The following is a 19,455-nucleotide window of genomic DNA, read 5'->3' as shown; positions in this document are numbered from 1 at the left end:
TAAGTCCTTTGTTGGATATATGTAGTCCAATTATTTTCTCTCAGTCTATAGATTGCATTTCATTTTAAAAAATGTGTTTATTGAAAACAAAATTTTAAAATTCTGATGTAGGTCATTTTATTAATTTGTTTTGTTGTTCCTGCTTTGTTTAAAGTAAATCTTTTCCTACCACATCAGAAAGTTTTTCTCCATATTTATTCCAGACATTAACAGCTTTAGCCCTTATTTCTACGCCTACAAACCATTCCAAGGTAATCTTTGCATGTACTACAAAATAAGGATCAAGAATATTTTTCTCCCTCATAGATATATCCAATTTTCCAGCATTATTTCTTGAAGAAACTATCTTTTCCCATTACCTTGACACCCTTGTTGAAAATCAATTGAACATGAAGAGCAAATCTAGTTCTGAATTCTGTATCATTGTCTATCATACCAATACTACACTATCATGAAATCATGTAGTTGTGTTTCTGTAGGCTCCCCTTCTGTATGACAGTTTCTCATACTTTTTTTGGATGACTGTATCAGTAAGGGCTCTCAAAAGAAACAGACATACACAGGCACATACACACACATACCCATATACATATATGAAGATACGCTTTAAGGAAATGGCTCATGTGATTGTGGGGGCTGGCAAGTGCAAAATCTGTAGAGCAGGAGGTAAGGCTGGGAAATCAGGCAAGAGTTGATGTATTTTTGTGGCAGAATTTCTTTTTCTCATGCTACTTCAGTTTTTGCTCTTAAGGCCTCCACCTGACTGGATGAGGCCCACCCACATTACCAAGGGCAATCTTTACTTAAAGTCAAGTGACTGTAGATGTTAATCACATCTACAAAATAGCTTGATAGTGACATCTGGTCTAGTGTTAGTGAGCCAAATTAACTATCACAGTCCACTTGTCAACTTGGCAACCACACGTAACTCCTTAGACCATGCTTACTCTCCAGATAAAGATAATAACAAGGTCACATTTCCACATTACATGATACAGCTAACCTGTATACAACCAAAATGCACTAACCCTTTCTTCAGAAGAGATGCAAAGTCCTTGAATGATGTTTGCTCTTCTTGATATCCTGTAACTGAAATACTGTGGTGTAAGGTTAATAAATCTTATGTTAGATGAAGAGGGGATAAGAGAGATATGATGGCTTGGAGCTATGTACCCTAGAAAAACATGTTCTTAAACCCATTGTTCTGGGTACTAACCCTTGTAAATAAGACTTTTGATGAAGTTACTTTAGTTAAGTTGTGGTCCAGCTGAATCAGGATGGGTATTGATCTTCACTGAGGGCCTTATAGGGAAGGTCAGAGAGAGAGCCAGAAAGAGCAGTGGGAAGCTCAAAGTTAACAGAAGCTGGAAGAGAAGAGAGAAGCCAGGAGAGCCTGCCTTGTGGAGTACCATGTGACAGAAAAGCCAAGGACCAAGCATCACTGACAGCCAGTCCCAGAATGCCATAGTCTTTTGAGAGAAAATATTGCTTTGATGATGCCTTGATTTAGGACTTCTCCTAGCCTCAAAATCATGAGCCAATGCATTCCCATTGTTTAAGCCAACCCAGTGCATATATTTTCTTTAGCAGCCAGGTACTAAAACAAGAGGAAAGAAAAACAAAGATTCATGCTTTCTTACATACACACACACACACACACGCACACACACGCACACGCACACAAACAAATTTTTCAGAACAAAATAAGGAAGGAAATATTCACAGTGGTTACAGTCCTCCTTTCTGCAACTGGTCACATGGTTGTAGTTGCAGCAAAGAATTTGAAACCTAGGTGAGATGTGAATTTGTAAAACTTTATCTTCAATGTGACAAGGCACATTCCCTCCAGGTTTAGCCATCACTCTAGTCTCACTAGCTTCTATTTAAAGGCAGCTGGAGACCAATTCTTAGTTCTCCAGTAAGATTGCTAAGTTTCAATTCCTTGAAATATCAAACTAGCAAGGTTTCATTCTGTCAAATGTTTGTGTAATTTCAATGTGAAAATCTTTTCCATACATTTCTTATTAAAGTCTCATTAAAATCTGTGTGGTTGGGTCACAAAGGATTGAGTCAGGAGAGGTGAATGTTAGAAACCAGTGCTCCAGACAGCAAAATTAGCCCTATGGATCCTTGATCCCCACATGTACTTTTTATGGAAAGGGATAAATGTAGTAAGTTTTTACCTTGAAAAAGATGATTACTAAGATATACTCAGAACCATACAAAGTGAGTTTAGCTCATTGGGCAAGTGGTTCACAGGAAGTTATCAACTCATGTATGTCCAAATCTAAAGCACTGGATGGGCTGGGTTAGGCCCTGGTCACTTGCACCCAGTGACCATTATCAGAGATTTCTTGGGTATCTGGCTATATACAATGTGAAGCAAAAAGTATCCCAAGTGTTATACCAAAATATAGGCGCTGTCTTAAAAGTAGACTTCTAGCTTCTTTTTTAAAAAAAATAAGATATTTTGGGGTGGGGGTCAATTTTGAGACATAGTAACATGTATTTTGTCAACATAGGTACCAAAATCTAAAAAGTAAACTATGTCCAGAAGTAAAAGTCATTAAAGAACAAACCATAATATCAAGAGGAAAACCAGTGAATAAAAGATGCAGTATGTCTATACATCTTAAAATTGCAGTCTAAATCATAAAGATAAAAACTGAAAAATTATGCTAAGTTTTTGCTAGGGGTTATATTAAGTGCACCTTTCCTGTCTCCTCCCCAAAAAATCATAGAGCTTGCTATTTAATCATACCCTAAAGTTTGAGTTTTCTCTCAGTACCAAACAGTATCTACAAAAAATGCTTATTTGTTAATGTAATAATTTCCCTGGCTCTTCCGATGTGCAATGCACATGACTTCCAAGAAAACAATTTGGGGCAAGTGTATACAAACTGAAAGCAACACAGAAGAAAACAAAAACATTCTAGTTTCAAAACCTGCTCTTAAAATTGTTGATAGGACACTCAGGTTGATTATCAGTCCACCTCAGCATGGGAAGAATGTACATTACCATATGCACATTCATATATGGGGGGACTAGAAAGAAATTTGGGGGACTAGAAAGAAAACAAAATGAACTATATTTCTGAATGCCTGGATAAGGTAATTAATTATGAATAATTTTAAGATTACATTCTGCTGAAGACCTTTTTACAGTCTCAACATCTAACAGTACCATATCTAATAGTTCAAGAATTCAGGTTAAATGATGGTGCAACAGACTAAAACTGAGCTACTTATTTCAGCTTAAGTCATTCAGAGCCAAAAATCTGAAGAATGATCTGATCAAAAACAAATCTTTGTTTGTTATAACTGTACAAATGTGATCCACATGTGTCCAGCACTGGTTTTTCAAAAAACTATTGCTATGAATAAGCAAACTACATTTGCCCACTGATGTGTATGGACTCCCTAGATGTCTCATTGGGCTTAATTACAGATCAGTCACAGTTAAACATTTTTAGGATAAAGTGGAGCATAATGTTAAGCCATTTTAGCTTTTGCACATACATGTTGCACTTCTGGCTGATAATGCAGAAAGATTTGCAGTATTACACTTTTAAGCTAGGTTGCATCCATTGCTCACTTTGAATAGCATCAATGTCAATGTCGTCAAACTTCACAGTTTCAACTCTAGGTACACTGATAGTCTTTGAATACACCACCTGAATTTTCTCATCTTCATCTTCCTCTTCACCACCAGATGATTCCTCTTCAGCTTCCTTCAACCATTTCATAAATGGTTCTGCTTTGACACAAATCTCTTTGGCAAGTTCCTTTGAGACATATTTCTGAGAGGCCTTTTCCGACCATCATCAGGTCTGTGTCATACATCTTCTTCAAGATATGTGAAAAGTTGGAGATGAGCTTAATTTGATCCACACACCATGAAGAAGATACCATTGAACCTTTTTGTTGTAATGACAAAATTGGTGGAAATGGAGCCTGTATTTCTTAATTTGCTCCCTGATCTTCTCATTAAAAAGAACTTCAATCCAAACAAGAGAGCCCATGACTTTTACATCCAGTCTTTATGCTTCAGCAACAATTTCTTTTGTCAGCTGAGTCAATAATACCCTCTTCTTTATTTTTCTTAACAAAATCAAACAGAATATTGGCCCACTCTTCAACAGTCCTTTCCATCACTGAGCATCAAAACTTTTTCATGGTCACTAATTTCATCCATTCTCTCTGCCTTTGAAATTCCTGGGTGGTATCTTTTCCCCAATCATCACTCTCCTCTTCTACCATAGCATATGAAGGAGGACTGACTTCATTTGGTGGCAGTGGTGGTGGTGTCTCACTGCTAGATACAGAGCTGTTTTCCTTGTCTTTGCACTTCCTAATTTTCTTTTCCTTTTCTTCTTTCCTGTATTGCCATCACTGTTCTCAGGTGGGTTTTGAGAATGAATGTGCAGTGTTTATGATGTGCATCAAGCATGCCTTGATAGCCACAGGCTTTACAAGAATTACCTAATGTTTGCTTCTTTAGACTGACATGCAGATCTGTTTCAGGAGTCTCACACTCAGGACAGAGAACAAATTTTTTAATGAATCCATCCAATATATCTTGAAGCTTATTTGCTTCATGAGATCCATTGACAATGTAACAGTTATTCTTAACATCAAACTGGGCCTGCGCTCCCAGGTCACAACCAAAATATTTGGTGGTATATGTTGGAGGCCCATTAGATGCCTTTGCAACATCAACCATGTTGACTAACCTGATTCCATTTCCTTCAACCTTGGCAATCAGACAAGACATTTTGTAGTCATAGAACTGGTCTGACATGCTGTAGTTGATGTTGGCAGGCATTTTTGCTTTTTAGTAGCTTTATCAGTAAGACGAAGAGATCTTTGATTGCAACTTTTTGATATTTTCTGTCTGGAGAAGAAGGGTGACATAAACAACTGCAAGAGTTCTCTGTCTCTGAGTTGAAAAATTTTTCACCACTGAGGCTGTAAGCTTCCTGCTTGCATGCTGTGTTCCCCAATACAGGTATCAATGGCTGTACAACAGCCAATTTTTGTCAAAGACATAAACCCAGTGCTGCTTGCTGGGGAGTGGGATGAAGTGAGTCTTGTTATAAACCAGAGTCTGAGGTGGCAGCAGTGGAAGAGAAGGAGGAGGCAGGTGCTGGGCTGAGCAGCAGGGAGGGACTACCATATGTCATCTGAGGGCCATACTTATCAGTGCCCAAGTCTGGCAATCACTGGAATGTTCTCTCTCTGTCTCAGGGAATTCATTTTTGACAAAGGTTTAAATGCAGTTTCATAAACAAAGGGTAGTCTTTTCAACAAATGGTGCTGGAAATATCAGGCATCCAAATGAAGATATAGACATCAATCCATACCTTGGAAATTATAAATTTCCAAAATGAATCATAGATCTTAATTTGAAACAGAAAATTATAAAACTTTTCAAAGAAATCATAGGAGAAAATCTTTATTACCTTGGGTTAGGCAAGGATTTTATGTCAAAACTATAGTCCACTAAAAAAGAAAAATAGATACATTGACTTTGATCAAAAGTATAAACTTCTGTTCTTTGAATGACACTATTAAGAGAATAAAAAGACAGGATATAGTTTGAGAAAATATTTGCAAGACACATATCTGACAAAGGACTTGAATCCACACTATACAAAGAGTTCTCAAAACCGAATAATAAGAAAACAAACAACCCAATTAAAAACTGGTAAAAATTTGAATAGACACTCCACCAAAGATGTACATATGAAAAATAAGCAATGAAAAGATGTTCCACACCATCATTCTTTAGGAAGACTGAAATTAAAAATAACTAATTACTAATCACACCTAGAATGGCTAAGATTAAAACAACAGCAACAACAAAACCAAAACTGACAATATCTAGTATGGTTGAGGATGGGAGCAACAGGAACTCTAATACATTGCTATATTCCAAAGTGGCATAGACTATAACTGGAGGCCTTTATAAGAGAATGAAATTTGGAGAAAGAAAAAGCCACGGGAGCAAGAAGCTGAATCAATGAAACCCAGAAGTGAAGGGTGAGACCAGCAGACACACCCATGTGCATTGTCATTTGATAGAGGAACCAAGGATCCACAGCAGCTGGTTTTTGGTTTTTGGAAGAACGTATAACCTTGATGATGCCTTGATTTTAACATTTTTCCAGCCTCAAAACCATGAGTGAATAAATTCCCATTGTTTAACTAGACCCATTTCATGGTATTTGCTTTGAGTAGCCTTGGAAACTAAAATACCCATGGAAAAACCTGTCTGTGAATATTTACAGCAACTTTATTAATAATTACCAAAAAGTGGAAATAGCCAAAATTCCATTGACTGGTGAATGGATAAAGAAATTATTATGCATACATACCATGGAATAATACTTTATATTAAAAGGGACAAAATATTTAAACAGGCCTCATCTTGGGTAATCTCAAAAATATTGTGAAATAAATACATAATGTGGCAGTATTATATAAAAATTATAGAAAGGCAAACCTGTGGTGGTAGAAAGCAGATAATATTTTATGGTGGTCTTGTCTACAGCTTGATAATAGAGAATACACATTCTCCTCAGGCACCCCTAGGACATTCACATATATTGGTCATATATTAGTTCACAAGAAAAATATTAGTAAGTTCCATAAAGTAACAATATTACAAACAACATCTGATTGCAATGCAATAAAACTTGAAATTATAAAAAGAAACTAAAACCAAAAAATTCCTTTCCATATGGAATTATTTTTTTTTTAAGTTTCTATTTATTAATTCTTGGGGGATAGGAGAAAAGAAAACTTGAAATTATATGATTCTTAAAAATAATGAAAAAGAAAACACTACATAAGGTAATCTATGAGATATAACTAAAGCAGTAACCAGAGGTAAATGCGTAGCACAGAACATTTTATTAACAAAATTGAGAGTTTTGAATGAAATAAGTAAATCCCAGCTCAAAAAAACTAAGCTAGGAAAGGAAAACAAAGTAAAACAAAGAGAAAGTCAGGAGGGTGTTCATCACTATTAAATTGGCCCTATGGGAGACATTAAATGGAGTTTGGGAGATTGAATAGAATGGAAGGTAGATAACAGATGGAAGCCTGATGAATTAAAAAAGGTCTCTTGTGAAGCTATTATGAATTAAGCATCTAAGAAGATGAAGATAAACATCTTTTTGGACACATATTTCTGTTTTTCTTGATTCAACAGCTAGGAGTGAAATAGTTAGGTCATGTGTATTTCAGAGGGACTTCCAGGAAGATGGCATATTAGGAGAGACAAAGCAAAATTCTCCTCCATGAAAAGCACTAGATACTAAAGGACAGAAGGAGCTCCAGAAAGCAGTTCCTGGGTTCCACCAGCTGAGCAGGGACTTCTACACCCGTAGCGAGTGTGTACTTGGAGAAGCCAAGAGACTGAATTGAAGACTGGTGAGTGTTCGGCCCAGAGCGCCACCAGAGAATTGGTTGTTGGAGCCAGCTGACGAACGTGGAAGGGAGTAAGCAGCTTTCACACCCTGGGCACCCTCCTCAGTACTTGGCTCAGGTGATAACCCTTCAGAGACCTGTGGCCAGGAGCCCCTGTGCCAGGAACTGGCAGTTGGAGCAGGCAGACAAGCACAGAAGGGGGCAGCTTTCCACTCCCTGTGCAGCCATCTTTGCAGTTGTCTGGGGAGATGACCCTTCACAGCCCCATGGCCAAGAGCTTCCTTGAGGGAGTTTGGGATTTGGCAAGCTTGTGATGGCATCCACTCTTCCTGCATGGAAGCTCATGGTGTGCACAGCCTAGAGGCAAAGCACTGCATGGAAGTTCCAGGATCCCATCATCAATCCCAGGAGGTCAGGAGCACACAGTAGACAAGGACTGTGGAGTATTTGAGCTGGAAGGTGAGATGCACAGATCTGCAGCCCCAGAGTACTCCACCCACTGCCCTGGGAATGGCTGTGACCACTGTGTCCTGGAGTGGACTCCCTGCCAAACTGCACAGGGCACACTTCCCATCCACAGGGTGGCAATCCCCAGTGAACTTGGAGAACTGATGCACTGATTGCACTTCCACATGGTTTTGTCCCCCATTCAGTGCATAGACAAAGTTGAGGAAGAACTGGCTTGAGGGTAAGAGGTGGCTCAAGAGTGCTGTCTGCTGGTAGGTCAGGGAAAGTGCATTCCACCAAGCTGTAGCCCTGCCAAATTTTAGTTAAATGTTCAAATAATACTGCATATTCTAAATGAACCCTATCAAGATAAGCAAATGCCAAGAGGCCAAAACAACAGAAAATGATAAAGCATATGAAGAAGCCATAAGATATGGATAACCAAAACATCCAAATTAAAAAGCCAGAGAAGACACAGAACTTGGAGCAATTAATCAAAGAAGTACACACAAACATCAATGTCATGGCTTAGGATATAAAGGACATGAAGAAGACCCTACAAGAAGATAAGGAAGAATTTGCAAGAGTAAATGAAAAAATAGCAGCTCTTACAGAAATAAAAGATACTGTTGATCAAATTGAAAATATTCTTGAGATACATAAAATCATCTTTGAAGAGTTAGAGGAACAAATTCTTGAACTTGAGCACCAGATGAGGGATTACAAAAGCACAAAGGAATGAATAGTGAAAAAAATCAGGATATTTGAAAAAGGATTTCAGGGAAATGATGTATAACATGAAGCACACAAATATAAGAATCATTGGTGTTCTAGAAAGCAAAGAGAAGAGTAAAGGGTAAGGAAAAGTATTCAAAGACATTGTTGGGGAAAACTTCCCAATCCTTCTAAATGACATAAATATGCAAATCAAAGATGCCCAATGAACTCCAAATAGAATATATCCAAATAAACCCATTCTAAGACATATTTCTGATCAGATTTTCAAAAGTTGAAGAGAAGAAGAAAGTTCTGAAAACAGTAAGGGAGAAGCAATTCTCCACATTGACAAGGGAAACAACATAAGACTAAGTACTGACTACTCAGTGGGTAACATGGAGGCAAGAAGGCAGTGAGTGGTATGACATATTTAAAATTCTGAAAGAGAAAAACTGCCAGCCCAGAATTCTTTATCCACAAAGCTCTCCTTCAATTGAGGGAAAGCTTAAATTTTTCACAAACAAATGCTGAGAGAATTTGTTAAGAAGAGACCTGCCCCACAAGAAATACTAAAGGATGCTCTACTGCCTGAGAAAGAAAGACAGGAGAGGGAGGCAGGAAGAAGGGAACAGAACTGAAGAGTATTAGTAAGGGTACCATAAAAGAAATAAAGAGAGAGAGGGGAAAAATAGATCTGACAAAAACCAAAGGATAAGATGGCTGATTCAAGAAGTACCTTTGCAGTAATAACATTGAATGTGAATGGATTAAACTCCCCAACTAAAAGATACAGATTGACAGAATAGATTAAAAAGTATGAACCATCAATATATTTATGAGAGATTCACTTAGACCCAGTGACACAAAATGATTGAAGTGAAAGGATGGAAAAAATATACTCCACACAAGCTACAGCCAAAAGAAAGTAAGGGTAGCAATACTAATTTCAGATAAAATAGACTTTAAATGCAAGGATGTCATAAAAGATAAAGAAAGACACTATATACTAATAAAAGCAACAATACACAAAGAAGAGATAACAATCTTAAATGTTTTTGTACCCAATTAAGGTCCTCCAAAGTACATGAGCAAATGTTGGCAAAATGGAAGGAAGCAATACATGTTTCCACAATAATTGTAGGAGACTTCAGTGTACCACTCACTTCTATGGATAGATCAGTCAAACAGTGGACCAATAAGGAAATCAAGAACCTAAATGATGTGATAAATGAATTAGACTTAACAAACATATATAGAGCATTACATCCAAAATTACCAGGGTATACATTCTTCTCTAGTGCTCATGGAACTTTCTGCAGGATAGATTGTATGCTGGGTCATAAAACAAGCCTCAATATATTTTAAAAGGTTGAAATTATTCAAACCACATTCTCTGACCACAGTGCAATGCAACTAGAAGTCAATAACCATCAAAGATCTAGATCATTCACAAATATATGGAGGTTAAACAAAACACTCTTAAACAATCAGTGGGTCAAAGAAGAAATTGCGAGAGAAGTTTCTAAATATCTAGAGACAAATGAAAACAAGAACACAACATATCAAAACATATGGGATGCAGCGAAGGTGGTATTAAGGGGGAAATTTATACCTCTAAATGCATACATTAAAAAGGAAGAAAGAGCTAAAATCAAAGAACTAATGGAATAACTGAAGAAAATAGAAAATGATTAGCAAACTAGACTTAAAGCAAGTAGAAGAAAGAAATAACAAGGATTAAAGTAGAAACAAGTGATACAGAGAACAAAAAAAAAAAAGAGAGAGAGAGAATAAATAAAACCAAAAGTTTGTTCTTTGAGAAGATCAAGAGGATTGACAAACCCTTAGCTAGACTGACAAAGTCAAAAAGAGAGAAGACCCAAATAAACAAAATAATAAATGAGAGGGGAGACATTACTGCAGATCCTAAAGAAATTTTTAAAAAATCCGATACTATGAACAACTGTACACCAAGAAACTAGACAATTTACAGGAAATGGATAATTTTCTGGAAATACATGAACTACCTAGACTGACCAGAGAAGAAATAGAAGATCTCAACAAACCGGTCAGAAGTAAAGAGATCCAATCAGTCATCAAAAAGTTTCCTTCAAATAAAAGCCTAGGGCCAGATGGCTTCACAGGGGAATTCTACCAAACTTTCCAAAAAGAAATAACACCATTCCTACTCAATCTCTTTAAAAAAATTGAAGAAAATGGAACACTACTTAAGGCATTTTATGAAGCCAACATCACTCTAATGCCAAAACCAGATAAAGATGTTGTAAGAAAGGAAAACTACAGGTCAATCTCCCTAATGAATATAGATGCAAAAATTCTCAACAAAATACTTGCAAATTGAATCTAAAGACACATTAAAAAAATCATACACTGTGACCAAGTGGGGTTCATCCCAGACATGCAAGGAGGTGCAATATAAGAAAATCAATCAATGTAATACAACACATTAACAAATCAAAAGGGAAAAATCAAATGATCATCTCAATAGATGCCGAAAAAGCATTCAGCAAAATTTAGCATCCTTTTTTGATAAAAAATCATTTCAATAGGTAGGAATTGAAGGAAACTCTCAATATGATAAAAGGCATATATGAAAAACCCACAACCAGCATAGTACTCAATGGTGAGTGAATGAAAGCCTTCCGTCTCAGATCAAGAATGAGACAACAATGTCCTTTGTCACCACTGTTATTCAACATTGTGCTAAAAGTTCTAGCCAGAGCAATCTGGCAACACAAGAAATAAAAGGCATCCAGATTGGAAAGGAGGAAGTAAAACTGTCACTATTTGCAGATAATAAGATCTGATTTTTGGAAAATCCTGAGAAATCGATGACAAAGCTACTTGAGCTAATAAACAAATTCGGCAGAGCAGTAGTGTGCTGGTTTGGATGTATTATGTCCCCCAAAATGCCATGTTCTTCAATGCAATCTTGTGGGGACTGATGTATTAGTGTTGATTAGATTGGAGTCTTTGGATTAGGCTGCTTCCATGGAGATGTGACCCACACAGCTGTGAGTAATATCTTTGATTAGATTATTTCCATGGAGGTGTGGCCCAGCCCATTCCGTGTGGATCTTTATTAGTTTACTGGAGCCTTATAAAAGATCACAAACAGAAGGATCAGAGAGCAGCTGCAGCTTAGAGACATTGTGGAGAATGCCATTTTAAAACACAACCTAGGAGCAAGCAGATGCCAGCCATGTGCCTTCCCATCTAACAGAGATTTTCCCAACGCCATCTGTGTTCTGCAGTGAAGGTATGCTAATGTTTATGCCTTGTTTTGGACACTTTCATGGCCTTAGGACTATAACTTTGTAACCAAATAAACCCCTTTAATAAAAACCAATTCATTTGTGATATTTTACGTAATGGCAGCATTAGCAAACCTGAATAGGTGGGATACAAGATTAATGTACATAAGTCAGTAATGTTTCTATACACTAGAAATGACATAACTGAAGAGACACTCAAGAAAAAGATTCCATTCCCAATAGCAACTAAAAAAATCAATACTTAGGAATAAACTTAACCAAGAATGTAAAAGACATCTGCACAGAAAATGACATAACTTTACTAAAAGAAATAAAAGGAGACCTAAGAGATGGAAAGATATTCCGTGTTCATGGATAGCAAAGTAAATGTCATTAAGATTTCAATCCTACACAAACTGATCTACAGATTCAATACAATTCTAATAAAAATTCCAACAACCTACTTTGCAGACTTGGGAAAAGTGAGTTACCAAATTTATTTGGAAGGTAAGGGGGCTTCAGATTGCTAAAAACATTCTAAAAAAGAAAACAAAGTAGGAGGACTTAGACTTCCTGACTTTGAAACCTACTGTAATACAACAGTAGTCAAAACAGCATGATATTGGCACAAAGATAGACATATTGATCAATGGAATCAAATTGAGAATTTGGAAATAGACCCCCAGATCATGATTGACTGATCTTTGATAAGGCCCCCAAAACCACTGAACTGGGATATAGCAGTCTTTTCAGCAAATGGTGCTTGGAGAACTGGATATCCATATCCAAAAGAATGAAAGAGGACCCCTACCTCACACCCTATACAAAAAGTAATTGAAAGTGGATCAAAGACCTCAATACAAGGGACGGTACTATAAAACTCCTAGAAGATAATGTAGGGAAACATCTTCTAGGCCTAGTATTGGGAAGTCGCCTCTTAGACCTTCCACCTAAAGAACAAGCAACAAAAGAAAAAATAGATAAATAGTAACTCCTCAAAATCAAAAGCTTCTGCACCTCAAAGGAATTTGTCAAAAAGGTGAAGAGGCAGCCAACCCAATGGGAGAAAATATTTGAAAACCATGTATCTGACAAGAGACTGATATCTTGCATATATAAAGAAATCCTAGAACTCAATGACACTAGTACAAACAACCCAATTGTAAAATGGGCAAAAGATATGAAAAGACATTTCACCAAAGAGGAAAAACAAATGGCTAAAAAACACATGAAAAAAATGTTTATCTTCACTAGCTATTAGGGAGATGCCTATTAAGACCACAGTGATATATCATCTCACACCAATAAGAATGGCTGCCATTAAACAAACAGGAAACTCAAATGCTGGAGTAGATGTGGAGAAATTAGAACTTTTTTTCATTGCTGGTGGGACTATACTGGTACAGCTACTCTGGAAGACAGTTTGGTGATTCCTCAGAAAACTAGATATTGAGTTACCCTATGATCTGGCAATTTCAGTTTTTGGTATATACCCAGAAGATCTGAAAGTAGTGACACAAACAGATATTTGCACATTGATGTTCATAGCAGCATTGTTCACAATTGCCAAGAGATGGAAACAATCCAAATGTCCTTCAATAGATGAATGGATAAACAAAATGTGATATATATGTACAATGAAATACTACACAGCAGTAAAAGGAAATTTTGAGGTCGTAAAACATATGACAACATGGATGAACCTTGAAGACATGATGCTGAGTGAAATAAACCAGACACAAAAGGAGAAATATTATATGTTAACACTAATGTGATCTCTGTGAAAAATGAAAAATAAATTTCTAATAATATAGAATATAGAGGACCTAGAGATAAAAGCTAGTGAAGGGGGAATGGTTATCTAATATGTACAGATACGATAATAAGCATGAACTTAATGGTATGGGAATGGTCAGGTGTGACTAAGATTGGTTAATAGGAATATAAGTATCAGTGACACATTGAAGTCAGACATGTTAGTAAATGGTTGTTTAAAGGCATGTAACCGACAGAATAGCACTACAAACCTAAATAAGTGTTTGCATGATATACTTATAAGGTATGACACTGGTGCAGAGGGTTAACAACAGAGTGGTATATGGAAAAGCTACCTATTACATATTAAAGATTATATTTAATAGGAATATCTTACCAACATACACTAATACTAGGGATGAATAATTTGCAGCTGATAAGAGCTGTGGGGTGTGCTATGTTATGATAATTATTTAAAGTTGAGAGTCATGATGATTGTATAAACTAAGTGAAGATAATGTAAGAAACTGACCATTATCTTGGGATAGAATATGTATTAAGTGAAATTAGGAACCTGTTACTTACAAATCAAACCCTCGACTTGAGGCGTGCTGTTGTGAAACCTAAGGTTGTAAATGGGAGGCTGAGCCCTCCTATAATTATGCCTAAGAGGCACCTCCAGGGAACCTCTTTTGTTGCTCAGATGTGGCCTTTCTCTAAGCCCAACTCAGCAAATAAATTCATTAACCTCCTCCCCATGAGGGACATGACTCCCAGGGGAATGAATCTTCCTGGCTTCATGGAACATGACTCCCAGGAATGAGCCTGGCCCTGGCAGTGAGGGATTGAAAATGCCTACTTGACCAAAAGGGGGAGAAAAGAAAGGCAACAAGCTGAGGTCACAGTGATTGAGAGATCCCAAAAAGAGTTGAGAGGCTATCCTGGAGGTTTCTCTTCTGCAAGCTCCAGGTAGACATTGCAAGTGGCCCCATTATGCCATGCCCTTATCAAAAGTAGTCCCCTAATACATAGGTTCCCTACCTGAGGTTTTATAAAAGATTCACTCACTAAGTTTTATCTCTCAGAAACTTAAATCCACCAGAGTGTTCTTATGCCAGACATGTCCTAAAACCCAGAGGCACCACCCTCTTTAAGATCAACAATCAGATGCAGCCCCATTCCCCATGCTGTCAGCACCCCCTGTCAATATGAACAAGTTAGGGTGCTCACTGCTTAGACATCCCTGAAGATGGAGAAAGGGATTAAGTGAGAGGAAGTGAGAGGAAGTGGAAGCAACAAACAAGATTTAACAAAGGTCTATGAATACTGAAACTTTATACATACATATATATATATATATATATATATATATATATATATATATATTAGATGTTGGCATGTTGAAATAGCTGGAAGGAGGTAAATGACATGGTGGAACTGTAACATATAACATCCTTTGAAATTTTCTCTAAAGCTACTTGTTGAATTGTGCTTTGAAAGTCTTCACCTTTCTGTATATACCCTATATTGCATAATAAGGAAAGAATTGAAACTGTGGAACTGTAACCCATAACAGTTTTAAAAATTACCTATAGAACTACTTACTGAGCTGTACAATGCAAGTTAACATCTTTCTGTATGTATGTTATATTTTACAGTGATGGAATTAGCTGAAGGTGTGGAACTGTAACCCATGACATTGTTTGAATTTTGCTCTCGGCTACTTGTTAAATGGTACTTTGGAAGTTATCACTGTTATGTATATATGTTAAAGTTCACAACAAAAAAATGCATTTATAAAAAGGAAAGTCAAAGAAGGAAATAATAAAGATGAAAGGAAACAATGATGCAAGAATAGACCAATTGACCTAATTAATAAATCAAAATCCTATTTTTTGAAAACATTAAAAAAACTGTAAACTTGTAGCTTAATTGATCAAGAAGAAAAGGGAGAAAGCACAAATATACAGAAGAAGAAACAAGAAGGGGGAAATAACAATTAAGCCACAGAAATAATAGGATGAGACTATTTTCGCAGACCTCTAAGCAAAAAAGTTAAAAAAAAGAAAACCAATATTGAATGTCTAATTTCTTAAGGAACTACAGTTTACCAAAAAACGACCCCATTAAAGATAAGAGTTTAAGCTGATAAGATCCTGTAGAGGAAATAGAGGAAGGTTTTAAGAAATTACCATACCAAAAAAAAAAATCTTTTCCAGATGATTTCAAAGGCAAGTTGTACTAAACTTTCAAACTTTTTCTTAGAAGGGCCAGATAATAAACATTTTCAGCTGTGTGAGCAATATAGTCTCTGTCTCAACTCATCAACTCTGCCATTAAAGTGTGAAATTAGCCTTGGACCATAAATAAATGCATGGATGTAGCTGTATTCCAATAAAACTCTATTTACAAAAATAGTTTGCAGACAGGATTTGGCCTCTGGGCCATAGTTTGCCAACACCTGTTTTAGATTATGTAATATATTTTAAAGATGTTAAAATAGAAAGGCAGAATGATTCCATATCTTTTTCCAGACTTGATATTGTATCTTCCTTCTCTGAATCTACAGAATATTTTTATCTATCATAACCAGTCTTACCTTATAGAAATCATAAATTGTTTCACTTTCTTCAATATGAATATGTTTTTAAACAGTATTCTATAACTCATCTTTATATTTTCTGATTAGCATAGTTAATATATTGTTGTTTAGGTAATTCATAAAATTGATTAACAATTTCCAATACCACCTATTGAGGTTATGCTAGCTTAGTTTAATGACAAAAAATAATGGAAACTTGAAAGAAAAGGAAAAGTGCATTTGAAAATTTACATGAAAAATTCCTCAAGTTTGTAACAATTTGTAAACAACCACAACAGATAATAATAATGCATCAAATGGAGTAGTTTAAAACATTATACAAGAGTATCTTTATTGGGATATTTTTATTATAACTTTTACTCTTGAAATTACATACATAAGATACAATGCCCTCTTCAATACCTATAAAACTAGTAGCTTCCATGTTATTTTGGTTTAAATGACGACTCTAAGTTCAAAATGCTAACATACTTGTGATAAAATTTACAGACATTAGCATTAGGATTCTGTTCTATTTCTATTTTGTTCTGTATAATTAAAGCACTGTTAGTAAGGAAATATCACCTAGTAGAGAACGGAAATTAGAATTGGAAGAGAAGACTGATTTTAACATCATTTTCATAAAAAAATAAAATGTAAATTATGACATCAGTTTGCAGATTGACTTAATAGTGAATTACCAAATCCAATTTACTCAGAAACAGGTACTTCAGATTCAATCTAATTTAATTTTATTTAAACTGTGATGTATAAATGTTGATGAGCAACTGTATTACAGAAGAATACAAAGTACTTAAGCTTACTATGCTTTTTCTGTTTTCCACATTATTAACATTGCAGCTACAGTAGTGATTTTTTTCTTCTTTTTTACTAAGGTACAATTTCATGGCATTATAAGCCATAAAGAAGAAGTGTTACCAAAATAAAATCTCATTTTTAGAAACTCATGCAGATCAACTCAGTAGCTTGATCCACAGCATTGCAAAAAAAAAAAAAAGAAAGAAAGAAAGAAACAAGTATTTTCCTGTTTAGTTTCTAGATTATTGTCACATTTATCATCTAATCACAATTAGAATTTCTGAAGAATATTTAAATACTGAAGTGGTTGGCAACCTAAATCTTAAAGCACTCTATGAAAGCAATGAAGAAACATGTTTAAAATTAGAATGATTTACATTAAATACAAACAACTTTTAAAAATACATAAATTGATCAAATAGTAAAGTGGCAGAGGGTCTCAACAACTAAATTAAAGTCTGATGAACTATATTCAAATATCCAACTACTTAAATTTGCCCACTCTGGAGGGCACATTGTGTATCTGAAAGAAATGAAAATCATTTTCTTGATTTCTGGAATTACTTATTAAGTATGCAACTTATGATGCCATAAGAATTAAAGTTTTACAATACATATAACTTAGCAATAGGAAGCAAAAGAAAAACATTCTGATTATTTATAAAAACTTATAGTATTTACAAGTAAAATTACAAAATGCTTACCAAATATTGTTATTCCTGAAATATCTGCATGCACCAAACAAGATAGATAGATAGATAAAATTATAGAACTATAAAGCCAATGGATTTGGGCAAGAAACTTGCAGAGATGAAAATCAAAATTTACCTTTTAATTTAGCAATTATCACAGCTTTTACCCATATGAGATTTATAGCACAAGAACTGCTTGTTTGACATATATATCACATTAAAGTGTTTTTTAAAACAATAAATGAATAAAAATAATAAAAAATTGAAGAGATTTTTGTGAAAAGGAACAAGAGGCAGTAAAAAATATATTTAATAATATAACCTATAATAAAACTTACTTATTTGAAAATAAACTACAACTGCTTTAATTAAAATATTGTTCCAACCCAGCTCTTGAAGGGCTTGGGTCAGTGCAGCCCCAAGACCAAAGAACACTCTAGGCACAGAGTCAGAAATGGGTTTGTTAGGACTTATGAACAGGAGAAGATTCTTCCTGGTTGTAGCTCGGGAAATGGAAGTAGCGCTCTGCAAAGGTGGGGATGCAAAAGGGCAGTTTATAAGGGTTTAGGACAAAGACATTCCATGGGGAATGAGAACAGAGTTTTAGCAGGGTCTCATGACACAGGAGTCTGGAGATTTGTTATCAACAGTGATCACGGGAGGGGAGTTTGAATGTTTTTCAAGGTAAGTGGTTTACAAAACCATCTGTGCATACTTTCTTCCCTGAGGAGGTCTGGTGACATTTAAATTCTCTCCCATTTAACTTCTGTAGGCAGCTACATGCAGTAACTTACCCTCAATTTTGAGAGGAAGCCTGGGCCCTTGGTCTTCACAAATATAATGCAGAGCTTAATATTATTTCAGTTAAGATCTTTACTGTATGGTCAAACAAGTATAAACAATTTTGCCTTTGTTTTTATCTTCACACCAAATAAATGCATACAGAGAGAGGGAGAGAGAGACACACATGCAAATATATGTGTGTGTGTATACCATATTCTTTTATATACTTAAAGTACACCTGTTGCCAAGAGAATTTGAAATGTTTATTTGTACATGCTCAAGTAGCCTTTAAACTATTTTATTTCATCAGCTCTGAATTTTCCAGAATGTCTACTGCCTACCTAAAACAAAATATGCAAGTGACAATAGCTCCATATTCTTTAACAAGAGAAAGCTTATATATATCAAGCACATGTTAAGTATTATAAACATGGTAATAACTAATGGGTATAAATTTACCTATTGAAAGTATGAAATCTTAGAGTGTTATTATAAAATTATAGAATCATGAAGCACCAGAATTAGGTGGAAAGCTACTATATCTTGTCTCCAATATTTTTAGCTTAATAAAGCCTCTACTTAAAAGTTTTGGAGGTGGAGAGTTCACTACTAAACAAGGCAAACCATTCTTTTGAACTCATGATTAGGAAGTCTTCCTTAAATAGACTGTTTAACATCTACTGATTGATTTTAATTCCACTCTCTGGAAGTACATAGAAATATTTAAAGCCCTGTTCCATGTAAAAGTTCCAGTACATTCAACCTTTTTATATTATATAATCTCAGATATAGTTTATCTTTTTTGGATGTATCTCAGTTTGTCAATGTTGCTGTTAATATGTAGCAACCAGTACTGAATATTCTCTATCAAATATACTTAGATATACTCATAATGCAGTAGGATAGAGTAAGTTTTTGAGGAAAGATCAAGGAGTACAGTTGGAACCTGTTT

General features: G+C 35.5%; 1 protein-coding gene and 1 pseudogene across 2 annotated transcripts in view; one reads left to right on the top strand and one right to left on the bottom strand.

Annotated features, from left to right (window-relative positions):
* The window catches only part of ATRNL1 (attractin like 1), a 1,027,996-nt gene that overhangs the window by 521,750 nt on the left and 486,791 nt on the right, over positions 1-19,455 (top strand). The window lies entirely within an intron of this gene.
* LOC119510660 lies at positions 3,561-4,825 on the bottom strand (annotated as a pseudogene).

Source organism: Choloepus didactylus, chromosome 15 (genome assembly GCF_015220235.1).
Source record: "Choloepus didactylus isolate mChoDid1 chromosome 15, mChoDid1.pri, whole genome shotgun sequence".
Classification (NCBI taxonomy): domain Eukaryota; kingdom Metazoa; phylum Chordata; class Mammalia; order Pilosa; family Megalonychidae; genus Choloepus; species Choloepus didactylus.
This window is presented reverse-complemented; position numbering and strand designations above follow the sequence as displayed.